The 18,897-nt window shown below is 27.0% G+C and overlaps 1 long non-coding RNA gene across 1 annotated transcript in view; it reads left to right on the top strand.

Moving 5' to 3' along the window:
• Nucleotides 1-18,897, top strand: part of LOC129615399 (uncharacterized) — a 109,894-nt gene that overhangs the window by 26,066 nt on the left and 64,931 nt on the right. The gene's annotated exons all lie outside the window — the stretch shown is intronic.

The following is an 18,897-nucleotide window of genomic DNA, read 5'->3' as shown; positions in this document are numbered from 1 at the left end:
CATGGCACGGATTGATTAACTTTTGGGATATATTAGGCCTGGAGAACTTTTTAGCGGGCCTGTTTTACATTTTTGAACATTTTAAAGAAAATATTCAACCGATTTACTTGAAATTTCATATATAAGATTCGCTCGACCGTCCGCGAAACCTCCTTTTGGAAGAAATCAGGCATCAGCAACTGGACGTTTACTACGGACCAAATGTACACTTTTGCGTATATAAAGAGAAATAATCAACCGATTTCATTGAAATTTAATATTTAAATTCTTCGTATTGAAACAATGAACAAATAAACAGTTTTTGGAAAGATCAGGGGTGGAAAATTGATCTGCGGGCCAATTTTACATTTTTTACCATATCTACAGAACGAATTGATGGAATTTCTTGAAATTTGATATTTGAGTTCTGGTTGTTACCGAAACTAACTGGCGAGCATTCCAGGGAATTCGGGTAGCACAAGGCGAAACTCCACTAACAGCCAGATTTATATTTTTCTAGGCATGTTAACTATAAGCTTGCTAACGTCCTTAAAATTGCGAGAAAGTGTTCAAAATGCATTTTTATAACATTCTGTAACACTTACAACTAACTAAACAATACATATTGCGGTCGGTTACGTGCTGACCACATCAGATTTTTTATATTATTTTAATGGGCGAATAATATTAAGCTCTTCAATTTCTCAGTTTCTTCTAATCATGGGTTTAATTTATGTTTTTAAGGCACATAGTATAATTTATCGTTAATCGTTAGGCGGTTTCGTTGTATAAATATGTATGATCATTTCCGATTTGAATTGATTTTGAATCAGAATTTCTTGTTTGGAAGTATTCAAATGTAAACAATTTTGTGCGCAAAGTATTTATGTTGAAAGCTTACTCGAGTATCTAGTATGCTTTTACTTGCTAACACAACATTTTAGCATTGAAAATAATTATAAATGCTTGTATTTTTAACATATGTGCTATATAATATATATAAATGTAATTGTGTACATGAGTTTTAAAATTTCTAACACAGTTTTAAAAAACTTAATCTTCGTGAAGGGTATGGGCCTTTCCCAGTATCGTCAAATGCATGCAACTGACGTTAGTCATGAATCCCAAGGCAACATGACGCTAGCGTCATAAATCCCAACATATGTTGCTAACGCAATTGATTGTCATTTTAGTTTTTTTTTCGCATGTTTTGAAAGGCTAATGCATAAGTGATTTGTTTGAAAATTGCTCAAATTACAGGTGATTGTCATTTGCTAAATCAAGCGATTGACGTGATTGACATGATAGTCAAATCTTTGACATACTGGGAAAGGGCCTATATTAATTTTCGTAAGGAGTCGCCTCCGATTGGACATATTTATATATTCTTGCTCAGCGTAAAATTCTGCTTTGAAAAACGAATAATGCAATTGACAATTGTGTCCAACTCGTTCGACATACACTCGAAAAATTTTAATAAAATGGTTACACTGGTTCGGGTAGCTGCCATACAACTATAAAAGTTAATCTTAAATATTTGGAAAAATATTAAAGCTGGATTCATGATCATAGATCAGACATATTCGTGCAGTTTCTATAGAGTGGTTTCACAGGTTTGAGTAATTGGTATACAACAATGATAGCTCATTCTAGCTATTCCAAAATAAATTTGAAATTCAGATTGTTAAAGTACAGGGTGTTATTCAGTCGGTTTATACTGACTGAAACGCTTTTACTTCTTTTTATTTTCATTCTCCTTTCTTCCCTAAATATTCGTCTTTAACCATACGAAATTTCAGTCTTCGGAAATTTTTTTCGTTGGAGCTTTCGAGAATTTCTAAAAAAATATGGGTAATTGATAAAAATAAGTTTTAAGGGACTTATGTTTTATTTATTGAACTACTTATAATGGTAAATTCCTTATAGTCCCTGATATATGCAAAAGAAAGGATAAGAAATTAGAACTTGAATTGAGCCTAAAATTCTAAATCCTTATTCATAATGAAAAGCTTTGGAATAATAAATTTGCAAGACAATGTCTAATTTAATGGATAAATAAAGAATAAGTTTGCTACAGTGCTTACATACAAATTTGTCTTTGATGTGGTATTAATATTCGTGCCTATATTAAAAAATGTGCATACTCGTTGAATATTATATCCTTTTCTATTTGTTAAATTCAAAATAAGGAAAACAAATCTAACAGGACAACAAATTCGTACGGGTATCACAGAGTTGACTTCTCTGTAGAGTTAACTCTGTGATACCCGTACGGTGTGTTCTCTTTTTTTTTTCGTTTTTATAAAAAAAAATCATATGTATGCATGTATGGATGAGTTTTACAATTTGAAAATTCTTTAAAAATTTCCTAATGAAAATCTCGTTTTATAATTTTAGTTTTTGAAAACCTTAAGGACATTATGAATAATGTCAATGAATTTTAAAATTATAATTTATAAAAAATATGCTATTGCACACACATTTATTATTGTTTTAATTTCTCAATTACGTATTATGCATTTTCACTTCTTTATTGTGAGTTGTTAATTCTAGTATAGTTGTACAACTTTACCATTTCTGAATAAACTTTATTCAGAATCTATGTAAGTGTATTATAAATTTGAAAATGCGCGTGATAATAACCTGAGAATAAAGTCTTGAAATAGATATTTTTGGTATTTTCGTTTTAAAATATATTATTCAGCACTCATATTATGTGTAGGTCAAAGCTGTTTTGGTTTAAAAATAACTTAACAGTTATATAATAAACAATACAGGAAAAATTCTCTTATTCTTATTTGACTAAAACAGATCTTGTTATTATCAACTATGTTTGAAATTTCAAACGCATATTTTTAAAAGCAGCATTATTTTTGATGCTGCCAGTACAAGCTTTGTAGTTCTTTCGGCTTTGTATATGTTAAATTTTTTTATTAATGTTATACCAAAATACAATTTTCCACAGAAATCAAATTTTAATGAAAATATTTAATTTCGGCTTTTTGATGCTCCTACAAGGTACACACAAAGGTATATATAAATTTATCATGTTTATTATTAAAATTATCATGGACACTGCATATATATCGGGAAGCAAATCAATACATTGGCTACCAAAACCTAAAATTATCTTATGTACAGCTCAAACTTTAAGCGTACAATTGACTGACTAATTTTAAAATTGCTTTATTTGCAGATTTCTAATACATCTGAATATATGTATATGCGACACCCAATTTCAAGCAAGCAAGTATGTATGTACTTTTAAATTAAATATTGCAATAAGTTTTTATTAAAGAAAAAGTTTTTATAGTTTTACAATGAAAGTTAATTTAAAATATTTTGAATTTACAAACAGTATAAAAATTGAAAACGTCATAAGTTTTCTTGAGTCGGAACAAAGTTTTCAAAATTTAAAATTCTAAACGACTGAGTACAATATTTTATTTTATTGTGTTCTTAACTTGGTTATTATTTATAATTTGAAACCGAATTTCAATTAAATAAAGTATTTTGCAATTTTAATTAAAGTTTTGTGTAGCACTACACAATTTTATACTCGTAAGCCAATGCTCTATATAAATTCCATATACATACATATATGTACATACGTATTTAATGTATTCATTTTTAATTATATATACATATTTATACATATTTAATTATGTGCCCAAATTTTTTTAAATTATATTATTGCATTAAAGTTTTTGTGAATTTCTTTAAATTGGTATTAACAGAAATGTTTTGTTTAAGTTATAAAATACGTACACATTCAAAAATAATGAAAATAAATTGAATATATAATTTGGCAAACAAAACTCTTTTTATACACATATACCAAAACAAATAAAACGTTTGCAAGAATTCCCAAAAAATCAATGCATTGCAAATATTTTGTTTTATTCCTACTTCGTAGTATTGTAGATAACCATGAACACCAGTTTCTTATGCCATTGTGCTTACTAGGAAGGTGGCGAGCCTGCCATAGTTTTATATTAAGGTTATTGATATTTACTATTTTATATTGGATATTATTGAAATATGGCAATTACTTAATATGTATAACGTAATGTGTTTATAAAGCTATATAATATTCAATATAATTTTATAGTGACCTGACTGAGATTTAAGCCCGAGAAATGTATAGTGTTATTAAAATAAAATGACAAGCTTAATTTTATGCTTGTGAAATTTATCGATGTGACCAAACCTGAAATCCCATTTTGGAAAATTAATACACGAGCCCAAAATTATTATTAATATGAAAATAATGCAAATTATGTAAAAAAAAGAAAAAAAAAATAGAAAATAATTATTTATGAAGATTATTTAGGGAATAAACTGATAACATAGGTAATTTGAAGACTTAGAAATATTATTTAATACACAATAATAGAAAAACTTTATGTAATACATAATGGAAGTTTGAACTTTATGTCATATATAATGGAAGAACGTTATTTCCCTTATTTATTTTAGTTGGGTTCAAATTATTTATTAGCTTATGTTTCAAATCTACTTATACAAAAGATAATTCATATATCTATATTGAATTCTACAGTTTCTTTTTTAATATTATTAAAACACTGAAGTAGAAAATAAATTGGAGTGGCCTATAGATTTAACACTTTCAGGGACATATTTTATATTAGTACATACTTTGCAACACTCGTCTAAAGGAACCAACTCTGACGTAGCTGATACGAAATTTTGTTATGTACGAAAACGTAAATTCTAAAAAAATTGCTATTTCTAAAACTAAAATACGATGTAAAATATAAAAAAATATTAAAATTTTATATTGCAATAGCACCGTGAATCCCATTCATTGTAGATTTAAATAATTTCTAAATTTAATTTGAAAACTGTGTCAAAGCAAAAGCAGTATGAAACTCAAGGTTAGTAAATTTATTTATACAGCAGGATTATTTTATTAAACTAAAAGAATTTAATAATGAAAATAAAATAAATGTGTTTTTCTTAGAAGAATCCATTTAAAAACAAAACTGGAAATTGTTATTTGTTTTCATTCTGAATTGAATTTTTACACGTGCCATAATTTCTAGGAAGTTATTACAAATGAATAAATAAAAAAATATTTATGGGAAGAATTTTAAAACATTGAAAGAATGTAAATTGAAATTTTATAAAATTTTATACAATTGCATGTACCTTTTAAATTATTTATTACATTAAAACAATGCTAGATGAAGAGTGTAAAAGTTATTATAATTCCAATACTTTTCAATAGCAAAATGAAAACGTAGAACGAAAACTGCGGTAAAAACTATAATGGAAACATTAATTTGAATATGCAATGATTAATAGAAACCATTAACATAATTTCTGAAATTATTTTGTTTCAAAATTTTGAAATGAAAGGAAAGTTAGTAATAATATATATATTTTTGTGTTGTAGATGAAAAATTATATTTTAGTCATTCGCTCAGAAGTGTTTTTCTGTAGGATAAATTGTAGGGATTCGGCCGATTTCTTATTGGATTCCATTATTCTAAATTATTATTCTAAATTGATATCATTTTAGTTATTTGAGATAGAATGACTGGTTTTTAATTACGGCGATTACCTAAATTGAAATTATCAAGTTCATATTTTTCATTTAAAAAGCATTTCTCTCTCTAGGTGCTTGAATTCGGTGTTGCAAAAGTTGCGTCATAAAACACAATCATTGACCTTTGAACCACAATCAAATTGAGATTAAAAGCTAGTAATGAGTCGTATTGGGAACTTGAATCTATATTCTATAAGTATGCTTTATACAGAAAATAGCGAGAAATGTTTTTTTTAGATTATAATTATCTGGTTATTTCGCTAGTAACTCAGTTACCCCTATAAATTACCCCAGTAAATTTAAGAATTTTTTAAACTAATTATAGTTTTAATGTTCTAATAAAAATTCAGATTTAAATTAATAGAAAACTAATCTAAAGCCTTTGAAAAATAAGAAAAAATTATTTTCTTAATTGAAGGACAAAATTTTTTAATTGAATGTATTTTTATGGGACTTTTCTAGTATAGAAGCTGGAATTTTTATTTTAACGGTTATCTTTTGCTATAACATATTATGGTTAACGGTTATAAATTCATGCTATAACATATTATGGTTTTTCTCTTTACTTACATCGTTTTAATGCCTAAGTCCAAATCATGTCTAGAAAATACGAAAATAATTTCGAATGAAATGGATTACTGCCGCTTTATTTTGCAGAAACTTTTTTGCTCCACACCTCCATTTTACTGTTTACATTCCTATGGTTTCTTTTTGCTTAAATTAAAAAAAGGAGGCTGACTTGCATTTATTGCTTTTGGAAATAGGAAATGAAATTTCCTTTGGGTTTTGGGTTTTAAAACTCAGATTTTACATTTGCAAATTTGTTTAAAATTTTTGATATAGACTGTGTATTACAAACAATTGTATCAGTATGAATTGTTTTAGTAGTTTATTAAGCGCTTGAAATTCGCATGGTTTCATAAAGTTTTAATTTCTAGTGAACTAGTTTCTTAACGTTCTCTGTGATCGTCTACTTCTATATTTAAATACATGGTTCTATGAAAAATATTTTTATTCTTATTGGTTACATTATTAAAATTCAGTTTTCAAGAAATTTCATTTAAGAAATTTTGTGTTTTTCTTACTTGAAAACTTTGTGTAAACAGAGAAGGTTTTCTTGAAGAAAACAGGATGAAATTAAAAAAAAAAATATTTTTCCGTTAAAAGATTCATGATAAGGAAATTTCGTTTTTATGTTGTATTGCTTTTGTTTTGCTTTTGCAGAGGAGACTAAAAAATTCCGAAAAATAAGTTTTGGGAATTTTACTATGTAATGGGTATTATTATGTAGGCTGAAATTTCTTAGAAATAGAAAAAATGAAGAGAAATATTTTTAAATTCGCCACGAATTTCTACATTTTTCATTTATTTAAAAGGTTTATTAGGAAAATTTTCTCTTTCCTTTCGTTTTTTCAAACGATATTTTCTTTCTTTCGTGCGGATCAGATATTTTTATAATTTTAATGTTCTATTCCCTTGCATTAGAAAAATTTCAAATTACAGTAGCGTCTGGATAGCATTATTGTTCCAATTATTTCTTTTATAATTTTAATGTCAGCGCGTTTTGTAGTCTAAACTCTTTTTTTTTAGAACGAAATTTACACGCATTTCTATATTCTATAAAAATTTTAAAATCACCTAATTATAAACCCTAAAACTAAAAATAAAGATATTATTATTTTCTACTTGTCTAAGATATAAATTATTTTCTAAAGAAAAATAAATTTCTTTCACAAATTCAATGACAAAAATAATACTTTTATGTTTGAATTATAGAAAGTGAAATTTGCAAAATTGATTGCACTCGAGGAAGTCCACTTATCTGAGATCAACTGTATTAAATTTTTTCTTTTCTGTATTTGGTAATTTGGACAAAAAAGGGAAGATAATTGGTTATATAAACAAAAGGAAAAAATACATTTTCAATGAAGCGGAAATTACTATGTGCACAATTATTCTTCAATTAAAGTGGTTGCGATTTTGTATCTGGTCGTGATTATTTAAAAAAAAAAACGGCTACAGGCTTTTATTTTCGGGAACTTCAATTTTCGTATTTTGAGTTTTGGTATTATATTTTTCCACTTTGGGAATTTTCATTAATGTGCTGTTATATACAACGTACTGTAGTGTAATATGTTACTTATAAGGAAAGATATAAATTGTGTTCATATAATTTATGTATATAGTTAAGTTCAAGGAAAATTTTAATTAAAAATGTAATTATTATTAAATTGATAAACTCCATACGTATACATATTTTTAACTCAGATTATAAATATTAGACTATTTTTATCTTTTACTGTGTCGATTTATATTTTTCATTATATGAACGAATTCTTGAAAATAAATTATTATCCTAAGACAATTTTGCCCAAGGAAATGTTCCTCGAAATTTCAAAAACTAAAATTTTTATCAAAATTGGAACCACAGTCATCTTCAAGTATTAAACTTTTATAGTAAAACAAATTTCGACCATTCTAAAACTTGTAAGGCTTTCCATGTAAGGCGTATGCAGAATTGGTGTTTGGTCTATACAGATTTGGAGAGTCTTGAAAAGAAACATGAAGTTTAGCATAGTCATAAACGACAGTATCTTTGAGTTACGTTTGTATTTAAAAAATTCTTCTAAACGTCATGTAAAAAAAAGCTTGCATAAATATCAAAAATTTAGAAAAATTAGTATTTGATTAATTTAATTTCACTTTGTCTTTTTATTTGCTTGTTTTATGGAAGCAGAACAGCGTTTTCCGGTACTTGAAACCTTGGACTGCAAGTAAAGCATTTATAATACTATAACTTATATAATTTTCTGAGATATTGCTACTATCCATAGGGAACGTCGTCCATAAATACCAGAACTCATTTTATACAAAATTTTGTCAACATTGATTGTCTTTGATTTGGAAGGTGACAAATTTAATCGAAAGTTTGAGAAAAAATTAATTCTGTTTGGAAAAATTAATTCTTATTTGAAAGCGAATATAGAAAAAAATATACGCGGTTTCGAAAAAGATAAACGCAAAATCAGTTTCTTTTTACAAAATATTATGTTCTTTTATTCTTCATTAAAAATTTAATATTTAGGCGACTGCAAAAAATTTCTGTACGTTGTTATAACAAAACAAATATTTTTATGTTCTTAATATTTTTGTTATTTGATTTTACCTTGAATAACAAAATGTTAGGTCAGTTTTCAGATTAATTTAATAATTTTTTTACAGACCGTATTGTGTAAACAATAGGTAGGTTATGTGATGGTAACAAATTTTGCATATCGAGTTTTCGGTGGGAATGCACTTCTCCATAGTAGGGAAGTGTAAGTAAACTATTTTTAGCAACCTGTCGGTCTGTCGGTCTGCGTGTACACGAGTGTATCTCAAGTTTTGCTGAACCGATTTTAATGAAATTTTATACATATGTAAGTTTATTTCCACCATGGCACGCATTGATCAACTTTTGGTATATATCAGGCCTCGGGAACTGCACTTCTTAGCGGTCCCGTTTTACATTTTTGGACATTTTGAAGAAAATATTCAACCGATTCACTTGAAATTTCATATATAAGCTTTGCTCGACCTTCCGCAAAAACTCCCAACTTTTGGAAGAAATCGGGCATCAGCAACTGGACGTTTACTACGGGCTAAATATACATTTTTGTTTATATAAAGAGAAATAATCAACCGATTTCATTGAAATTTAACATTTAAATTATTCGTATTGAAACAATGAACATAATATATTTTTTTTTGGAAAGATCAGGGCTCGAAAACTGATCTGCGGGCGGATTTTACATTTTCACCATATCTACGGAACCAACTGATGGAATTTCTTGAAATTTGATATTTGAGTTCTGGTTGTTACCGAAACTAACTGGCGAGCACAACGGGTAGCACAAAGCTAAATTCTACTAAGAGCCAAATTTACATTTTTCTAGGTATGTTAACTTTAAGCTTACTAATGCCCTAAAAATTGGAAAGAAGTATTTAACAGACATTTTTATAATATTCTGTAACACTTTCACTTAACTAGACAATACACATTGCGGTCGGTTATGTGCTGACCACCTCAGATTTTTTTTATTTAGTATAGCGTTTAAAATGCGCAAACATGTTCTTCTTTTATTAAAAAAGGGAAATTCTTAAATTTGCGAAAATGTATTTTATTTTAATAAACTTATTTAAACAAATTGAATTGCAATACACTAATTGTATATAAAATGAGACCAGAAAAAAGTGAATGTAGCTTTCTATTTGAAAAATGCTGAAGATGAAAACAAGAAAAACACAAAAAAAGGAAAGCAAATATGAAATTTTTCCTCCTTTTAATTTTCTATATTTTCACTTGAAATTATTTACGTGTATTGAATTTACAATAAGTCTAGAGCACCGTTCCTTTCTTTTGTCATAATATTTATAGTGGGTACAAATTATGTTATATATGTTTACAATTTTCAAAATGCGAGCACATTTCATAAACATACATTGTGTTAGACGAATATATTATACAATACTGCTTTAAGTATATGAAAAGGTACTAAAGGTGAAGAAAATATGTAAGAACTATTCAATAACCTTCAAATGAACTTAAGTCTGCTAGGGAAAAGCATTCTTGGAAAAATATTCTGAATGCGTATGGTTTTACGGAAGCGATTTCTCTTAATTTCTTTTCTTCTTTTTGTCATAAAATTTTCTTTTTAAAGTCTAGAGAAACTTTTCTGAATATTTTAAATTGTGAAAATAGGAATTGTTTTTTCTTAACATTATACTCGTAGTCACAAACAAATTTGGTTTAAAATTTAAAGTTTGTTATAAATCATTGAATTACGTAATTTCCTTATTAAGTTTGGTTTATATACCGTGTTTAGCAATAATTTATTATATTTGAACTTGGTATAAGAGTTTGGCATAAATTGGTTAAAGTGTAGTATTCGAAAAAAATGATTAATACGAAAATCTTCTCAAACTAAAAAAATTTTTCAGTTAAACTTAAACTTAGCAGCTGAGATTTATTCGTTTTGTTGGTAGCTGCAATTTTAACGAATTGGCGACTTTTTTCATAATAATTATTTTAAAATTTAAAAAATTTATTAAGGGAAAGTGTTTTTAAATAATATAAACATATCCCAAAATTCATGCAAGAAGTAATTGTAAGAAAAAACACAGGTTTATAATTAAAAATTGTAAATTTTTTATTGATTCATATAGTATACGGTATAGGGTTTCGTATGAAATAGCTTATCGGGTAAATGGCCACCACGACCTTGCTGGGAAATACGCACTCTTTTATTGAAATTTTACCTGATTGTTTTGCATAAATTTGTGTTTCGTTGATACAGTGCTCAATTTCATCCTTCAAGGCTTGAATGATCGTGGGCTTGTTGACATAAACTTTAGACTTCAAAAAACTCAACGAAAAAAGTCCAAATGAATCCAACGGCCTTAAATCGCCTGCATTCTGGGCGGCCAGTTCTGATGATCAAAACGGGAAATCTCAAGATTAGGAAATGAGTCATGCAGTAATTGAATTGTTTCTCGTGCTGTATGGCATGTGGCACCGTCTTGTTGAAATCACATGCCGTCCACATCCGTATCTTGCAATTTTGGCACAAAAAACTGGACTATTATGTTGCGTAGCGAACACCATTAACCGTTATTGTCTGACTAGCTGCATTTTCGGAGAAGAATGGTCCAATGATGCCTCCAGTGCAAAATCCACACCAAACATCACTTATGGATTTTTCTTATATTTCTCAACATCACTTATGGATTTTCTAAACCCCATATGCAACAATTTTGCCGATTAACAAAGCCATCAACATGAAAATAAGTCTTAATGGTAAAGATGATTTTGTTCGGAAAACTTTCATTATTTACAAAACATTCCTCAACAATAAAAATGCGTTATTTTTGTGTTCTCCATTTCTAATAATATTCTTGCGTCCAAATCTTGGCCACCTTTTAAATGGTTCTACAGCTACATATAATGCATCTTTTGCTATAATGCACATTATAACAAAATATCTATTATTTATAAAATATTAAAATGATCAATTAAAAATTATGCCACTCATAACTTTACGATTACCACTAGAACCAATGTACTCGTATTATCAGGTATTAAATTTAAATAAAATTTGGAAAATAATATTTGGTAACTCTCATACGAGTAGTTCAATTAAAATTAAAAAATTTTGTGTGAATTCGATTTGTCAATTTTATAGCTTTAAGTGCAATGAATAAATTTTAAGTGCAACGAAATATTATTTGAAAACTGTTATTTAAAGAGCCGTAAAGAAAATAAATTTTATTTTCAAATTCAAGCCTTCGGTGAGTCTTCTTTCGGTTTTGTATATATACGGCACATTATTAAGAGCGATAATTTTTACCGACCGTATTGTGTAAACAATAGGTAGGTTATGTGTCTGTCGATCTGTCGGTCTGTGTGTGCACGCGTGTATCTCAAGTTCGGCTGAACCGATTTTGATGAAATTTTATATGTAAGTTTGTTTCCACCATGGCACGGATTGATCAACTTTTGGGATATATCAGGCCTCGGGAACTGAACCTTTTAGCGGGTGTGTTTTACATTTTTGAACATTTTGAAGAAAGTATTCAACCAATTTACTTGAAATTTCATATATAAGCTTTGCTCGATCATACGCAAAAACTCCTAACTTTTGGAAGAAATCAGGCATCAGCAACTGGGCGTTTACTACGGGCCAAATATACATTTTTGTGTATATAAAGAGAAATAATCAACCGATTTCATTGAAATTTAATATATAAATTCCCCGTATTAAAACAATGAACATGTAAATTTTTTGGAAAGATCAGGCATCGGCAACTAGACCTTTACTACGGGCCAAACATACACTTTTGTGTATATAAAGAGAAATAATCAACCGATTTCATTGAAATTTAATATGTGAATTCCTCATATTAAAGCAATGAACATATAACTTTTTTGGAAAGATCAGGGCTCGAGAACTGATTTGCGGGCCGATTTTACATTTTTCACCATATCCACAGAACAAATTGATGGAATTTCTTGAAATTTGATATTTGAGTTCTGGTTGTTACCGAAACTAACTGGCGAACATTTCAGGGAATTCGGGTAGCACAAAGCGAAACTCTACTAAGAGCCAAATTTACATTTTTCTAAATATGTTAACAATAAGCTTACTAATGTCCTAAAAATTGGAAAGAAGTATTTAACAGACATTTTTATAATATTCTGTAACACTTTCATTTAACTAGACAATACACAATACGGTCGGTTATGTGCTGACCACATCAGATTTTTTTGTATCAGATCAAGTGTGCGTGAAATTCTTCTTATCTTTCTGGGAAGGTGAAAAGATGTCAATGGGGGCTGCAGTGTAAACCTAAAAAGGCCAAAGCACAAAATATTTCAATTTTTAAACGAAGTATGAAGAAAAAAAAAATTTCTCTCTTTTTATTTTATTTTTTTCTAAAAAGAAGAAGAAAGTATAACAAACAGATTTTAATTTTTTTGTCTAAAAATAAAACGAGAACATATACAGTTGAGCATGTTTACTCTATACTAAGTTGTCTTTTATATAATAAAAGTTATTGATGTCTGTTACAGTTGAATAACAGTTTTTCTGAAAATATTATCCCTATAACTTGAAGATATGATAGACTTATTTTAAAATTGCGTGGTATTTACGTTCCTAAATGAAATGTTAAACTAATAATATACCTAACAGACATATACATATATACGTACTATGAACAGAATTTTTCAGGTTTGGTTTTTGAGTACGACAAATGGACTGGCCAATTTATAACGCATTCCGTGTATGTAAGAGAAAAAGGAAAATATATTTAAAATTAAGCAAAAAAACAAAAAAAATGGAACGCTGAAATAAGATTTGTGGGTCTTTGAATTTGGAAAAAAATATGCGTAGAAAAACATTAAGAAAAAGGAAAGTGATAAAAAATGGAATGCTAAAAAAACTTCGTAGATTTTATGTTTACGGTTGAAATTTGGGTTTAAGCCGTCGTAAAGGAAAAGTTAATTTGACAATTTAATTAAAGATTTACCATTAAAATAAATCTATTGAAATTTTTTGCAACTTTTTTAAATTTTTAAGTTTTGAACATTTAACGGTATTTTCGAGAAATTTCCTTTTGTTTTCTTATAAAAATTAAGAAACAGAATAACGAAGCAAAAATATAGCCTCAGCTTAAACAAAATAAAAGAGAACCTAAATGACAGCAAAAAACCTATGCCTCAACGCAATAGCTTTTTTGCTGTCATTACTTTTAAAATACTTTGATATTATTCATTATTCCATTCCTACGTCTCCATTTGTTCTAAAAATAATAAATTAATAATTTATTGGAAAAATCCTATTATTAGATCGAATACCTGTATATTATAGCAAAATTTATTTTAACTATAACATCTTTTGCAATATTATAGATAAAAATCATATAAGTTATCCATGGTAATGTTTAAGAGTATACTACATGTACAACACAAGCTGTATAATGTATACAAAACAAAACACTGAAACCAAAAAAAGTGTAAAGTAAAAAAGTTAACCGACTAAAAAAAATAAACAATACCCTTTACTTTGACAATCTGAGTTTAACAATTTGTTTTTGAAATATTTAGAAATAACTTTAATTGCTAAATGGCAATTACTTGAACCTGTCAAACCACTTAATAGAAACTTCACGGATATTATGTCTGACCTGTAAGTGGACACACGACTGCCGAGTTTCATGAATCTACCCTTAATATTTTTCCAAATACTTAAAACTAACTTTCGGAATTGTATTTCAACTACCCGAACCTGTCAAGCAATTCTACCAAAACTTCAAAAATACATCTGACTTGAAATTGGACCCACGAATGCCGAGTTTCATTAACCTAGCATTAATATTTTTCCAAATATTTAAAATTAATTTCGGAGTTGTATGGCAGCTACCCGAACCTGTCAAGCAATTCCACCAAAACTTCAGGAATATATCTGGCCTGAAATGGGACACACGACTGCCGATTTTTCAAATATTTAAAATTAACTTTCGGAGTTGTATGGCAGATACCCAAACCAGTGCAGCCATCCATTAAAATTTTCAGAACATATGTGAAGTGTAATTGGACACATCTTTGCAAAATTTGATATTTGCAATTATTATAATTAAATTATTGTAAACACTACGGATCATAAGTTGGCTCAATGTATGGGGCTAGCTTATCTGTATAGTTAGTGATTTATATTAATTACGCATATTTAAACCAATCAATTCGGCCAAATAACTACAAAATATTTTTTTATATATGTAAGTATTGAATATTTTTTAATTAAAATTTCTGAATTCTTATAACGTCATTGCTACTATAAAATTTTAAAAACTCATAATTCTGCCAGTTTGCTTTACTTTGGCCTACAATTCTTTTACTTTAATTCTTTTAATTCTTCGTTCAATTGTTTCAGTAACATACTTAAAAACCGGATTTTTTGCAAATCTCATTTGTATAGGGATTAATTAATTTATTATGTGATGTAATAAGTCTTAAATAAGAATATTATTTGAAATAATTTATTTTGTTAAGCGTTGAGATGTTAAATAAAGGGTAAATTTAAAAAAAGTGTCATTATATTTTACATTTTTGAGTAAAATAAGGGATACCAATAAATTTTTCATTGGCGAAATTAAAAATAAGTTCAAAGATAAATAATATTGTATGAACTTGAGATTGTTTTTATCGCGACTGTTACAAGTTCGTAAAGAAATTATTTTATTGAAAAAGACTTTGCTAATTCAATTTTACAAACATTATTTATGATACTTTACATTTGTAATTTCAAACTAAATATCCTTAGTTTTTTCTACTTTAATATAAATATTTAAAATTTTTTACATTAATATTAAAATTTTAGCTAATATCAAGTAATAAAACCATAAATTTTCCTAGTTTTCATGCTGACTGTGTTCAGCAATAATTTAATAATTTTCACAGTTGGGTCTGCTATATTTATAAGTAAAATTTACACAATAACATCTATGCGTTTTTCTTAAGCAAATATGTAAGTACGTGTGTATTTATATATTATTTTATGATTGTGATATTATAAAGCCAAAAACTGTCAACTTTCAGACGCCATAATATATTTCTTTAGTCTTTGGTTTTAAATTGAAAAATCAATTTAGAGTATGGAGAAGAAGTGAATATATTCATAAAAAAATATAAAAACAAAATAATTGTATACTGAAGAAGAAAATAAAGAGAAAAAAAATAAAAAAATAAATTTTCGTTCCACTAGATTAAAGTTACGCATTTCTGTCGTTTTTTTTTTGTTTTTAACTTTTAAATTACTCAAATAATATTAATGTGTTTATGTATATCAATATTTTTTTGACTATATAAACGCAAACATACATACATTTTATTGTTTTTGTATATTATATTTATATTGTAATTTATGGCCATAAATTAGAAGACTATTGCTGTAATAAAAGTAATTTAAAGCCTCAAGGATATGAGGAAACACATTTTTAAAAAAACAAAATTAAAATAATATAAGGAAAGTGATTCTAGTTTTTTATTTAGTACATTTATATGTACGTCGAAGCTGAAATACAAAATTTTAAATTTTGTTATGCCTGCATAATTTTCATAAGCTATTTATTTCTTTTCCCGCTTAATAGTTTCAAATATATCCTTATGAGATACTTGGTTTAAATTTTTATTCATATAAATATAAACTAATTTTGTATTCACAGTTTAATTTGAGATTAACGTTTGAAATTTCAGAAATATGTAAATGAAGAGAAGCATCATTTAAGTTATTTTTTTGAATAGAGACTTGAAAATTGGCTTTTATTTGCTTTTAAAAAAGAAAAATTTTTTTTACAAAAATTCAATATTTTTACTTTTTCATTTGAAATAATTTATTAATTTCAATAGCTTTAAGTTAAGTTTTTATTCGCAAACTTCTCATGATTTGTTAAACGCATATCCTATGTAAAAATAAAATATTTCCCATAGAATATATTATATATAAATATGAATCTGAAAAAGAAAACGAAACAAATGTACCAATATACCCTTGGGTTTGTAAAAGAAACTGTTATTCTTTTCCTGAAAACCATGCCAGTTAAAATTGATGATATTGCCATTTCAAAATTAAATGATAGCCGTAGAACACATAATTATATTGATATATGAACAACTTGCAGCAATTTGTGTATGTGGAACATAACATAGTTGAAACTGTGAAAAAATAAGCACTCAAATCGAGTATAGGGAGGATACGAAAATTCTTAAAAAAATTTCACTTTCGCGTTTCATAAGTATTATCTAGCAATTACAGGATTTCGTTTTCAGAATTTCAAATTGATTATTAATAGAAAATGCAAGAGTTTGCCAAATTCAACTCGTCTAAGTCAGAAAAATCTTATGTAGGTTTCATTGTACAATATTCTATGTGTGCATATATTAATATTATGTTCATGAAAATAGTTAAGTTTACTAATTTATATTGCAAGAAAAAATTATACGAACAATATTTTACTGGCACAACCACTAATGTGTAGTAAAGGCATAATGTATATGGGCTTTTATATCATTTTAATCATTTAAAGTTTTAAAGTAATGAAAAATAAATTTCAGACAAAAAATTTAATTCTTTTCTCTTACGATAACTATGAATGTATGTATGCTTATACATGTGCCTATACGCCTATACGTATACGTATAATAAATGAGAGTATGTAGAATATTTTGCTTATAAATGATGTTTTTAAACAACTTTTATTGTTTCTCATAACATTTTTCAACTTTTTAAAAATAAAAAAAATGCAGAAAAAACTTACTCCAGTTTGCATACTTTTAGGCCTTTGGTGGTTTGTGGATTAAGTATGTTACGAAAAATAAAAACTTTACATGTTGTTTTTTTTTATTATACAATTACATACATACATATATTTATATAGACGTATTATAGATTGGTGTTGTATTTCAAAAAATGGAAATTACAGGGCTTGCCTACAAAAACTTTTACATTTTCTTTTTAAAAACATTCAAATAAGCCCAAAATTTTTTTACCATAATATTATATCTTATATGTGGGTACCAATTTGTAACATATTATAATGTATAGATTTTCGTTCGGGTATATGTAATGTATGCATAATATAGAATAAAAATACAGCACACAATATTTATATATTTAAAAGAAAAGTAAACTTTTAAAGGTTATTTTTGGAGAAAATTTATTTCATATAATGTTTATCTCTTGAAATAAATTAAAACAAAGTAAGTAGATATGTGCATATTATCTATATGCAAATAAAATTATTGTTCATGCTCTTTCACGTTAAATTTTAAGAATTTAGTACGAGTATTACGATAAATGCTTCTTTACATGTACTATACGAACAGTAAGGGCCTTTATATTTTTCCTTTAAAAACAACATTTTCCATTTTACTGTTAAAGCTATAAAAATATTTAGATACAATTAATAAATTAAATGACGATTAAAAATCCAGATGTGTATGATTGCTAAACAAAAATTTACAGTTCATATTTGGTTTCTTTTCTTGACACAAAAAATTTGTATAAGATACAAGAAATCAAATTTTGATTTTGAAATTTTGGAAAAATTTAAAACAAGAAATTTTTTTGCTTTTAATTTTTAAAAAACATTGAAAATTTGAAAGCAACATGAAATAAATGAATATGAATTCATATGCGAGCAATACGAAATCGAAAAAAACTAAAAAAAAAAGAACATTTATTTTTGCAGTTTTATTTTTTAAAATTTTCATTACATACCTGCTTAGAGAATACAAACCGTCGGTCCAGATACAGCTATTTATATAAATTTTCAGGAGATTCAGGAAAACTGCTCATATTATTATAAAAGAAGATAGGGTAATGAAATGAAAGCAAAATACTTTAAATAATTTTATTAATAGATCCTGGTAAAAACTAGAATTTTCTCCTTTCAATTACCAAAAAAATGGTAATTAATACTGTAAGTCGACAGACTACCGCAAAGTAAATAACATTCTTAGTGCAAACGTCTTCTATTGTAATACTTACAATAAAAGACATTCCGCAATCTGTGTTCTAAATGTGCGAATTAGTTTATGTCGATTTGCAACATTTAGTGTAAAATATTAGAGTAAATATTGTATATATAAATGCCATATTATAAAAAGCAATGTTTTCAAATGTAAGAAGAGTTAGAACAAATGAATTTTTTATTAAAATATTGTAACTCTCTTTACAAAAACTTAATGTTTTTTGATTATTATTGCAAGTTTAGTTAAAACTCTTCGCGCATTATAAATGTAAGTTAAC

This window comes from Condylostylus longicornis, unplaced genomic scaffold, assembly GCF_029603195.1.
Source record: "Condylostylus longicornis isolate FDR11 unplaced genomic scaffold, ASM2960319v2 ptg000135l, whole genome shotgun sequence".
In the NCBI taxonomy this organism is placed as follows: domain Eukaryota; kingdom Metazoa; phylum Arthropoda; class Insecta; order Diptera; family Dolichopodidae; genus Condylostylus; species Condylostylus longicornis.
The sequence above is the reverse complement of the archived record's forward strand: the minus strand, read 5'-3'. Positions and strand labels throughout refer to the sequence as shown.